Here is a 12,949-nt window from a genome sequence, read left to right as displayed (position 1 = left end):
TCCAAGATTAACATGGGCCGACAATGCGAGGTCACGGTCGGCAGGGCTAAGCGGACCCTATCATGCATCCACAGGTGCATCTCAAGTAGGGCCAAGGAGGTGATCCTCCCCCTCTATGCGATACTGGTCAGGCCACAGCTGGAATACTGTGTCCAGTTCTGGGCACCCCACTTCAAGAGGGATGTGGACAACATTGAGAGGGTCCAGAGGAGGGCCACCCGCATGATCTGGGGACAGCAGGGCAGACCCTACAATGAGACGCTATGGGACCTTAACCTGTTCAGCATTCACAAGAGAAGGCTGAGGGGGGACCTTGTGACCAGCTATAAACTCACTAGGGGGGACCAGAAGGGTTTGGAGGAGACCTTGTTTCCCCTAGCACCCCCTGGGATAACAAGGAATAACGGCCACAAGTTGTTGGAGAGTAGGTTTAGATTAGACATCCGTAGGAACTACTTCACAGTCAGGGCGGCTAGGATCTGGAACCAACTTCCAAGGGAAGTGGTGCTGGCTCCTACCCTGGGGGTCTTTAAGAAGCGGCTTGATGCCTACCTGGCTGGGGTCACTTGAGCCCAGTTTCCCTCCTGCCCAGGCAGGGGGTCAGACTTGAAGATCTGCAAGGTCCCTTCCCACCCTACTTCTATGATTCTATGAACTCAGTCATCTTGGTGTCACTGCTGCCCAACTTGCCATCCACTTCTACATCCCCCACCAGTTCTTCCCTGTTTGTGAGTAGCAGGGAAGAATTAATCCTAATTATGGACTATCACATGGGTGTGCAGCAGAACAAAGGAAAGAGAATAAAGAAGTTACTTTCTCAAGAGACCTGCCTTGCTTAGGTGTTAAAAAAGTAGTAATGTTTGTGTCCTTCAGGCAAAGCTTATTGTTATAGCCCAGCTACAAATAATATTTTCCATTGTACTCAGTGTTATAAGGTTTTTAAAGCTATTTAAGGAAACACAAGCAAATGAATAGAATAAATTATTTTATAGAATCAGTTTTTAAACCACGCGTGACATGTAAAAATAACAAATGAATGCACTTATATACTTTTTACTTGTAAGTATCAGACAAAATATTTGTTCAGTATTAAAATGATTGTGGCTGAGGATCTAGGATTAGAAATCTTACTTTAGGCAGTGATTACAATCTTTTTTTTTTCTCCCTGGATGAGGTATACAAAATTTGTGATGTATAACTAAGATGACTTATAAGAGTAGTTATCCCACAGATGCACGTGGAAATGAATTCTCTGCTATTCCAACATTTTAGCTCTGCTGCAAGTTCTATAGCAAAGGCAGCAACATTTAAGTCACTTTCTGGCTGCGAAGATTGTACCTTTAACTTCTTTACTTGGATTACATTTGTGTAAGGTTCCTCCTTTCAGCAGTCTCACTTGCATCAGGAAACCTGATTGAAAGTACTGATCAAACAGTATTACTTTTAACAATGCATTTAAAGCTCAATGGCAATGTCTACTGCATAGCAAATATTCAGTTCAATCAAAACGGGAAGCCATGAAGAAAATTTTAGCATAATAGATAAATTATTGCACAAGATTTACTCAGAAAAGTCATGAAAAAATACCATGTACAACCCAAATTTTATCCCGTTACATAAAAGACATTATTTTGAGATAGTATGTTATGAAACTTCATTTTAAATCTCTGAAGAAATAACATAAACTGCCATCTCTTACTAATGCAGGGAACACTTTAAAGTGCTACAATATGGGTACATGTTTGCCTCTGGCTCCTAATACAAAGCTTCTTGAGATAAATATATATATTTAGGAAATGAGTAGCTAGAAATAGCAGAGTACCTATTTTAATTTAAAATTCTGAACATACTTATTAATCTTTGATCTTGTTGCTAGGGTTCCTCAGACACAAATTTGCTCCCTGATGTCACAACCCAAGGGTGTGATTTTGTTTCTGCGCGCTTCGGCACTGCTAAATTATTTCCCGCCACTCGGAGCTTTCTTTGCAGGGTGCATTTCTTAGTTGCAAAGAGAAATGCACGGTGCAAAGGAGTTCCTGCCACCCGCATGCAAATTTGTGTCCCACTATTGGCCAGTTCTAAATTATTCCCACGTGGCGGCTAGTGATTGGCTTGCTAGCCGTATAAGAGGCTTGAGCGGTTTCCGCCCAAGTTGGAGAACTCCACAACCATCTGGAGGAGGAGAACTTCACGTCTCGTGAAGATCTCTAAGCGCTGCGGAGCCTATCGGACCCAGCGTATACCTTAAGAAGGCTATAGGGGTCTGATCAACCTCTGGCCTCTCCCCGTCACCGAACGATCCCTCGACGAACCCCTTCCCTGCGCGCAAGTTCCACGGAGCCTAGCAAACTTCGTGTGAGTGTATCCAGAGCTCTTTCTCCGAGTTGTTTTCTTCGGTTGACACGACGGGCTCACGTGTTTAGAGCCTTCAACCGGATTGGGCTAGAGGTTCGCGTGGAAGGAACTCTTGTCCGCCTCTCTTCTTTTCTGTCTGTAACTGCAACTCAAGCAAGTTTTCCTGCCTGCACCGCGACCATCTTCGGTGTAAGTAAAATAATCTTTAATCAACTGCTAAGCGTCTGTGCCTAATTCTAGCCCGCTGGCCTGCATTCCCCGACCCGCATGCCAGGGCTGCTGGCCACAGCCCACGCTGCGCGCCCCCGAGAACCTCGGACCGCTCCCGGCCTGCACACCTGAGTCCTGTCAAGTCCTGACATTTCATAAAAGGTAAATGCATGACTGCATAGTTTAGAACACAGGAGATGCTTTTCCAGAGCTGCTGGTTCAGTGCTGCTTTGAGATGCTCCAACCTTGTTGAAGTCTGTGGGGGCTAAGAGAGCTTAGCACTTCTCGGAACTGGGATATATGTTCAGTTTTGGAGACATTTAATTTTGCAGGCCTGTCAAAGAGAAATTTGTTTTGATACTGAGGTGGAGTGAAAACAGTTTAGCTAGTTCTTCAGAATATGATTTTATAGTGTGCATATCATGTTCATATAAACTTCTTCAGGACAAGGACCATATCTGTACACTCAGGTCTAAACAGCTCCCATCCTGATAGCAACCTCGGACTGAAACTATAAGATAGAAATAAGATAAGAAATTATGAAAAAAAAGTGAACACCATTCAAAAGGGAGTTTACTGTATTACAGCATTGACTTCCCTTACAGAGACTGTAGTATTCCTTAATCTTAGGACAGGAAGAAACACTGAAGGTCAATGCCTGAGGTGGTCAAAATCTGGACTGTAATGACACCCAGAACATGTTCTTCTTTGGATACTGCAGGTCTTTCCAGCTATATTGATTTCTGTAGAACAGCTTTCCTTCAGAAACAGGTCTGGAAGGGGGAGCATGAAAAAAGTAATAATTTAGAGCATCAGTTTTTCAAGCCATGGTCTCTTTTAGCGATCTGCACACCACTCAGTAGAGGTCTGCAGAGAGGTGGCTGGTTAGGCAGTGTGGCTTTCCCCAACTGATTCTGCAGTTGTTCAGAGGCTTCATTGCAAAACCAGTTGAAATAAAGAAGAAAGCCTGCCTAAGCTGCCTAAACTAGAGGCCAAAGCTAACTAAGAGCAGGAGGACAGAAAAAAAAACAACCTTACACATCAAAGCCATCAGTGGTACTAGAAATGACAGCCACCAGATTAAGGCATGTGCAAGGGAGATGGAAGCAGAGAAGCTACTGTATGCAAAATATTAATTAAGAGCCAGTGAGGTTAAATAAAATGAAAAAAGCCCCACCAAGCTGCTGTACCAAGCCAGCTAGACATCACCGGCTTCTTTCCTTTGCTTCTGCTTTGCTCTGTCTTTTGTCATCTACTGCAATACCCACAGAGGTACTCTTGCTAGACAGAAAGGATGAGGTGAGGGTGGAAAGGAAGGGAGAATCTCAAAATTCATTAACCTAAACTCTAGGATATTTAAAGAGACATGTCATGAAGTAAAGCTCTAATGAAGGTTAAAATGTGTTCTCTAGGACTAGGGACAGCCATTCAAAAAGCCTGAGCCTGAATTGATTGAATCTTTGCAAGTTAATTTAACCTGTAAAGCCTGAACTGATTTGGAGGTGGCTAAACATTCCATTTTCATTCCAGAAATGCAGTCACATGCCTGCAGTGGCTCAGGCTAGATGCCAGAGGGGTGCTACAGCAGCCCTCTCTTCCCTTCCACAGTGTTGAGCTCAGGGGGAGCATGGCCAGGCCCCAACAGGATGCTCTAATTAGCCCAGCAGGGAATTAATAACACCGTGTTTATTACCCCTAACTCAGTGTTTATCACCCCATTAAGAAAACAACAGAGGGACATTACCAGCTACCTGCTGATTCTGCTTTTGTCACAGCATGGACTGGAGCCAGCATTTGGTCTGCTAGCTAATACACAGACACTGCTCAGCAAGGCAGAGGGGAGGGGGGAATCCTGCTTAGGAAGGAGTGGTGACCAGAAAGGAGGGAAGCAGTCCGCAAGTCTCTGCCGGAGCTCCAGCCAGGGAGCAGAGGGGCGGGGCCAGCTCTGCCATGAAGCAGAGAGCCCGAACCCAGCCAGAGAGCATGCCAGGATACTGGGAGTATCTGGTTTAACTTAAACCAGCAAGGGTTCTGGGAAAGATAGTGCTTAAACTGGTTTGACCAAAATCAGTTAAGTCTGATATTACATTCAACCAGGTTTATCTCAAACTGGTTTCAGCCATTTTCAAACTGGTTTATGTACACTGAACACCTGTTCTGTTACAGGTTTAAACCAGTTTCTGATCACTTACACAGGTTTATGTGTAATGTCTGTCCCTAGCCTAGGAAAACAAGGAAAAAAAGCAGTGTGTTAGACACCAGGTATTTAAGAACAGACAATGTTCATGGTACCCCAAGATGAAGTCAATCCCCATTAAAATATAGAGGACAGTAAGTCACTGTCCCGAATCGATTCGGCGAGTCCGATTCAGAGATTTGGCTGCCACTCAATCGGCCGAATCTCCAAATCAAACAGGCCCCATCTCCTGCATGCTCTCACAGCCCCGTCAATGGCTTCCCCACCTGGCCCCTGCGTCCCAGCTCTTTAAAAAAAAAAAGCCCTGCATTCACTGGCTGCTGCCAGGTGGGGGGGACAATCCCCACTGCACCCCACTGCCCTGCGCTGCATGGGGGGACTCTGCCATGAGCCCCCATGCCCCACCCACTTTTCCAACCAATCCAATGGCTGCCCCATTCAGCCCCAGCATCCCGGCACTTTTTTAATTTTACTTTTTAAAGCCCTGCACTCACTGGCTGCTGGCAGGCAGGGGGTGATCCCCACTGCCCCCCAATGCCCTGCACTGTGTAGGGGGCTCTGCCACAACCCCCCAGAAGCCCCAATGGCTGCTGCAGCAACCAGGAAGTACAGATTGTTTTTTGTTTTTTTAAAGAGCCAGGACACTGGGGCTGGGTGGGGCTGCCATTGATGGGGCAGGAGAGTGGGCAGGGGCTGGAGGGAGCTCAGGGAGGCTGAGGGAGCAGGCAGGGGATAGAGCCTGTTGGGGGTCCCCCTATAGTCCCCTGCCCCCTCCTCCACCCCCCCACCTCGGCCACCTACTTACCGGCACGGAGTCCGGGTCCAGCTCCCTGCAGCGGCAACCGGGGACTGTCTGAATCTCCAAATGTTTCCCGAATTGATTCAGACCTTTTTATTGGTCTCTCGATTTGATTTGGATTCAGACGTTCAGCCGCCGAATTGGCCTAAATCCCCTCCAAATCAAATTAGCACCCAAAGCTTCGCATAACCCTAGTAAAGTATTCCTTTTGGAATCAAGTCAGAGTTTCTCCTTGCTAAGTAAGTCATTTGAATACTGGGTTTAGATTGCTGAGAGATAATCAGTTTATCTTCTCTGGTAATTTTTGGGTATTTAAAAGATATTCCAAAGAGGATGGGGGGTGAGACGAGAACAATTAGTAACATGGACTCCATGCTGTCAGAAATAAGATCCCTGCTAAGTAATATGCATGTTACAGATTCCTAAATAAATGCTAAGTAGATCTCCAGAATTATTTGCATATTACAATCACCATCATGTGGTCTTCATGAATACTGATTACAATTTCAATGAAAAGTTAACCAATGAAATTAAATGAAAATCATTTCAGACTCTTATCCTAGTCATTCTTATATCAGCAGTAAACAAATAAGTAAGCCTTACTCTTGGTTGAATATTGCATTGTTCAAAGAAGAGTAGGTAGGGTCAAAATATTATTTTAACTTTTACAAGTCTTACATAAAATTGCTGTTGAACAAAGTGACAAAGTAGAGTAAAAAATGCCATGTATTGAGATTGTCTCGAGTGAGAATTTGGGGATTAAGGTATAGTGGAGATTTTGGTTAGGTTATATAATGGCTTAGTAATAAATGCATCTTCTTTCGAGGAAGCATTTTTACATGGTCTATTGGAAATGCTTTTCATTGGATTCATATTGTAAGTTGCCTCTGTGCCCCCTGTGTATTTGAGGTCTCTCCTCTGCCTGTTCTGCCAATAGTTCATAGATTCATAGATTATAGAGTCGGAAGGGACCACAATGGATCGTTGTGTCCAAACCCCTGCCCCTGGCAGGAAAGAGGACCGAGGTCAAGTGACCCCAGCCAGGTGACTATCTAGCCTCCTCTTGAAGACCTCCAAGCTAGGTGATAGCACAACCTCTCTTGGAAGCCCATTCCAGATCCTGGCCACCCTTACTGTGAAAAATTTCTTCCTAATATCTAACCTAAATCCACTCTCAACTAGTTTACACCCGTTATTCCTAGTCACTCCCCGGGGCACCTTAGTAAACAGCACTTCCCCTATTCCCCGTTGACCTCCCCTAATAAATTTATAGGTGGCCACAAGATCTCCCTTCAGCCGTGTCTTGTGAAGGCTGAAGAGATTCAGCTCTCTCAACCTCCCCCTGTAGGGTCTATCATGAAGGCCACTAATCATGTGAGTGGCGCTCCTCTGAACCCTCTCGAGATTCCCTGCGTCCCTCAGTTCAGTGCAGCTTGTAGGTTTCTCTAACTGAGATGGAGAGATTGCTGGATTACTTTATTCCTTTTCATTTCAGGGTAGTTCTGTGATCTGCTTTATCTTTTTTTGATCCACAACGAGGTTCCAGAGCCTTATAACACTGTGGTTAGGGTGAATGCAGGACTACCATTCTTTCTCCTTTCCTAGGTGCTCCCAAGAGTCCCTGGGGCTCTGAGACATTCACAGCCATCAGCATAACCAATCCTATTAGCACATATTGACCCAAGAAGCTACCACTACTCTGTTAGGGCTTCCTTTTCTTCCTGATTCTGAAACTGACCCTGTCTACCACACAAAATGCAACAAAGGAATGATCTAACATCTTCATCTCCATCTCTTTAAGTCAGTCCTGAGCAATTCTTCAGATAAAAATATACGCTCTTATTGCCATTCCATCACTGATACACCTATTGCACCTTAGTCTCTTCCCTCTCTTTGCCTTCTGACTGACAGCATCTGGCTTAGCTATATAGAACAAAACTAACTTTGCAGCACTTGCTATAACCAGAACAGGATGCTAAAAACAAACTTTTACAGTGTGTCTTGTTTCCAAGTGGCTAATACGGGTGCATAATATGTGCTGTGCCTATGAATTTCCACCAATCAGTGTGCAAGCATCAGACATATTCTGCATTTTACCCAGATTTTACTCTTTCTCTCTCTTTCCCTCATATATGCATTTGTCCTGCCTGTCTTAGAAAAGAAACACTAGCAACAAAACCTAATGAGCTACCACTCTTTTCATCCCTCAAAATGTACATTTAATAGTATTTTAGAGACAGTCCAAGCAAGGATTAATATTCTATACAGTATCACTGCTATCTAGAGACAGATGGAAGAGGGGAAGAGGGAAGGAGTCTGTTAAAATGAGGTCTCCATGTGGGTTTTTTCCCCTTCTTCTTTATCTTTTAATCAATGTTAAAATAATTTTTTACCTTGCTGTAATGTAGCACAGCAGACTAAGTCTCCAGCAAGAGATGCCTCAAGAAATACTATTTTAATAAGGCAGTGAGATATGTATCAGTAGGACAGCATAGATCAGTGGTCCTCAATCTGCTTAGACTCAAGGCACCCATCAGAAAGTGTTAGCTCTTTGGTTTCACTTATTTCTTCACTATGGAAAAGTATAATAGAGCAATTCTTCTATTGCAAAGAACTCAGAAAGACCACCACAGGGCAGGATGTTTTAGACAATCTGGATTTCTATTTGGGTTTATCTTGTGAATCATATATACCTGTTTGTTTGCACAGCTAACAGTGCTAATATTGCATGGCATCCTGTGGCAACCTTAAAAGGATCTCACAGCACCCCAATGTGCTATGGCATCTTGGCTGAGATCATTGGCGTAGATAGATAACATCCTTAAAACTTCTTCCATAGGATCTGTGAACTGGTATGAATTCATTATATGTAAAATTCCTACCTCCTCACACCCATGTATGCAGCCTCGGTTTTAATTTAACAACTGTGATGGTGCCCAGTGCTGCTGCTTTGATTGCTTACCATCACAAATGCTCTTAGCCTCCTGCAAAAGCACCCAAATAGCTTGGGAAGAGCATGATAAAACTTGTGTGCTTTTTAAGAGAGATGGAAATCATGGAATCTATGACCCCTGCTATCTTTTTGTTTTAACAGACATACTATTACTAAAAAAAAATAGACAGAAAATATTCAGTATTCAATCTGCATTCAAAGATGATTTTTATGGGAAAATTCCTAAGGGTTTTATTCTGACAGCGTCTCACATATCACAATGTGATAATTATGCATACAGTAGATTTTTTTTAATGCTGATCTTTGTTCACAGTGGGTACATCTATACGAGCAATTAGCACATAGTAATAAACTCTGGCACAGTTTGCACCAGAGTTTATTTCTCCTGGGCACAGTGTTTAGATGTGCACCCAGGACTGCAGCCCATTAAGCCAGGTTGGAGCAGCCCCAGCTGGCAGAAAGTTGTGGGGAGGGAGGGAGGGGGTCAGCCTGCCAGTCTGGGGCTGCTCTGACCTGGCTCAGTGAGCTACAGAGAGGCTGGCTGGGCCATGAAGGTGCTACAGCACAGGGCTAGCTAGCAGCCCCACACTAGCACCCTTGTGCCCCAGCCAGCCCTGGTCACTGTTAATGTGCGTGTTTCAGTGCACATAACTACTCAGCTGTAGGATAGTGCTTGTCTCGGACAGTACTATCCCACAGCAGAGTTAATTAATTTACAGTGCTGTAATAAGGGCAGATGTGTAGACGGTGATGCTTTACTGTAGAGCTAATTAGTCAGCTTCGCAGTAAAGCACACGTGTAGATGCACCCACTCTGGGTAATAACATAAAATTCTGATATGATACAATTCTTTTAACAACAATATCCTTTTTTCTCCTGCAGCACATAAAATTTGTCTCTATATTTATTCTCAGAAGGGCTTTTATTTGATTTGATTTTCAAACTGATACTAACTTTTCTGTAGAGAAAGAAAAAGGAGAAACACCAGCTGATCCTTAAAGAGGAGAAATTACATCAGAATCATTCACTGGCTTCAAAAAGTAATTTAAGTACAATGTATCTAGAAGACCATTGTTTTTGAAGATAACATGAAAACAGTAGGGCACTGGTGCTAAATACTTCATTAGCTGGCAACTCATAATACTAAACTGACACAAACCTTTGGATTTCTTCCACAGGACTTTTGATTCTGAATTCAAATGTTTCTGCCATAAGGAAAGCACCTGTTACAATCATACTGCAATCGACTAGGATATCTCAGAAAGATACAGGGAGGGATAAGTCTCTACTCTGCTTTTTCTGGTTTTTATTTCTTGGACTGATCATCAGTTTATCACCACATTGGAGATTACACAGATTTCTAAGGAGGAGGTAATGCAGTTTTTATTTAGCAAGTCTTTAGGTCTGATTCTTATCTCTTTCAAACATACTTACATTAAATCAGTATCAGGCATTTTCTACCTGATTTTTAAACATTTGAATCCCTTGTTTGAAAGCATGTGACTTGAAAGGCAAAGATTCCCCCAGGAGGGAAACTGTTGCCAGAGCTCTTTAAATAGAAACACATGAAAAGCAGAGTCTTCCTTTTGACTCTTGGCATGGTGCCTTAATGGCAACTGCCTCTGGCCTTCTCAGGGCTCTAGCTTGTTCAGGTAGGTACCTCCAGCATTTTAAAGGGCTGGTGCTGCAGCATAGGGAGTATGTTTTGGGATGAAGAAGGACTTTTTCTGCATCAAACGTTTTCTCATGAAAAGGGATCTGCTTTTGCCCAGAAACTCAGTAGGCAGCTTGCTTGCTTCTTCCCTATTTCTTTCTAAGGAGAAAAGAGTATTCTGAAGCGACCCTCTAATGAACCCGCGCAAAGGTTTGCCTCAACTATATTAGTAGACAAGGAAGTTCACAAATAATCTAGGGAAAATCTTTATTATTATGACAGCTCAGAAATAATTTTATGAGATGGGAAGTGATATTATTCAACTAAGTTACCTGAATGAGAAATTCCCTTGCTTTCCTGGACAATGAAAATTTCTAGAGAGATGTGTTAGCAATGAACAAGACAGAAACCGACAAATTATAGGAAAAGAAAAGCATACTGGTGTGTGCTGTGAGTGGCCTTAGTCCACAAATGTATGCCACACTACACTAGCTCCTGTCACACCTTGATAACAATGTTCAAATTTCAGATCTGACACAAAGACAAACTCTTATCTGCTTTCCTTTTGATGGTCTTGTATGAGAGTCAGGGCAGGCAGTTGGAATACATATGTGTTTTGGAAAACAATTGTTCTTGCTTTTAATTGAAAATTGGAAGGCATGTATTATAATGCAAAGCAGCAGCTTAGCTAGGGAGTGTGACAGGGAGCCAAAAGAGCACCTAGTTTAGAAACTTGCTTGGGTCAGAGACCCCAAGGGAGCCGGCCAAACCTAACGCTGCCTTGCCTGGGTCAGAGACCCATGGGGAGTTGGGCAGACCAAGAGCTGCCTTACTTGGGTCAGAGACCCCAGGGAGCTGTCATAAGAGAAAGGGCCATGGATCCCAGAGCCTGAGAGGGCAAAACCAGAATCCAAGAGGGCAAGATCAGAGGCTGAACTTTGAAACAGTGAGACCAAAGGACCGAGGGGCCCAGAGCCCAAGAGGTCGAGACCAGGGCTGGAGCCCAGGAACCAAGGTCCAGGGCAGTGGACCTCAACTGAGGGGTACGGCCAGAGTAAGAAGAACAAGGCTGGAAGGTTGGAGGCCTGAGGGGCCAAGTGTCATGTCCCGTCCGAATTGATACTGAGTGACACCCACAAGCCATTGGTGTGGCTATGGGGGAGGCCCCTAAGGCAATTTAGTGCTTAAGAGCAAGACTAGTGCCCGCTGGGCATGTGAAGCACAAGGCAGCTGAGGGACAGAGGCTCACTTTAAGGCTCTGGGACAGCCTCCCACAATACTATAAACTCCATCGAGGCATGACAGGCTAGGTAGAAAAGGAAGGGTACTCTGAGGAGCTGGAGTGGGCCAGCAGATGTTTGGCTACTGGGGGCAGCACAGCTGGCCTTAGGGCCAGGCCCTGCTACAGGGGGTTGAACATTGACAGCCTTTTGTAGTGGGGGTGGTGGAAACAATCCTTTGAAAAACCTCAACAGTCTCGGTAAATATGCTTGTTTCTTTATACACCAGTGACAATGACAAATAAATATGAAAATTGCATCTGCTACACTACATAATGCTTCTACTGTGTGTCTTAGGATTCCAGATAAAAATCAATGAGCATCTCCAAAAGCACCCATTACTGGGGAAAAATGGTATTTAATGTTCCATCTGGAGATGCTTTGTAACTTCCTCTCACTGCTTTGAGGGAACCAGATTTCTTGCCTGCTAGGTTTATTTTCTATTAACTACACCACCTCTTATAAAATGAACTGTAATTGTTTGTGCATTTCATTTCCTACTAAATCTCATACATATGCATCATAGCTGGCCTGTTTTCATATACTAATAACAAAAAAGTATCCATGTTATGTTTTAAGGAAGAAAAGGTGCATGTTATCCAAAATGCATGCCTGCAAATCAGTATTGACTGTCCCTTGAAAAACAGGAGTTTGGTTACTAAGACTAAGCTTTATCTGGATCCAGATCTATATCTAGTGATTTCTCATGTTTCTAAACCGTAACCGTATCTTCTCATGAAGCAGCACTAATGCAGTTTGGAAGAGAAAAAGAAAAGCATTAAGGGCAATTCGGCTCTAAGCTGAAATCTGATTCTGCCTAACCACCTTCACAACAATCAGCCCAGAAAAAGTTTGCTCTGTATTATGCAGATGGTGGCATGGAATAAAAAAAATTACCTTTTTCTTTTACCAAAAAAAATAAAACAAAAATCACATAATTAAATCATGCTTCTGAATATATTTTTCCTCCATAATATTGCACTAATTAGTCCTAAACCATCAAAAAAGCTGCATGTTTTAAAGGGGCCAAACAACTGCAATTTAATACATTTTACTTTTGCACAAACATAGCAGAAAACACTTATTATGGTGGTGCCTGTTTCCTATATGATTTTCTTAAAATTTGCTGCAAAGCTAGCTTCTCTAATACTCTTAAGTTAACATAAAAATAACCCAAAACATTATCTTACAGCATGAATTTAGAAGGGCTAAAAAAAAAAGCAATTTATAAGATTTGAAATGTATTCCCTGGCAAAACACCTGCTCCACCTATATGAGTCTCCATGTTTTTCTCTCCTGCTTTTTATGCATGAAACTACATTCTGAAACTAGCCTCTACCCTGCTTTCTGCCTTACATCAAACTAACATGGCTAACTCTGTCTCATATCTTCTTGGTCATTTTGCCTTCATGTTTTATACAAGTGGGGAACAACCTTCTTGGCAGGCATGCCATAAAATAAGCCTTGGGCCTTCCCCAGGTACCATTCTGATCCCCTTTCC

The 12,949-nt window shown here is 43.3% G+C and overlaps 1 protein-coding gene across 1 annotated transcript in view; it reads right to left on the bottom strand.

The window, feature by feature from the left end:
* LOC102388229 (O-acetyl-ADP-ribose deacetylase MACROD2-like) overlaps nucleotides 1-12,949 on the bottom strand; it is a gene marked incomplete at both ends in the record, with an annotated part of 443,367 nt that overhangs the window by 429,849 nt on the left and 569 nt on the right. The window lies entirely within an intron of this gene.

Source organism: Alligator sinensis, unplaced genomic scaffold (assembly GCF_000455745.1).
Source record: "Alligator sinensis unplaced genomic scaffold, ASM45574v1 scaffold1360_2, whole genome shotgun sequence".
Taxonomy (NCBI): domain Eukaryota; kingdom Metazoa; phylum Chordata; order Crocodylia; family Alligatoridae; genus Alligator; species Alligator sinensis.
Note: the sequence above shows the minus strand (reverse complement) of the source record. Positions and strands in the feature narration are given on the sequence as shown.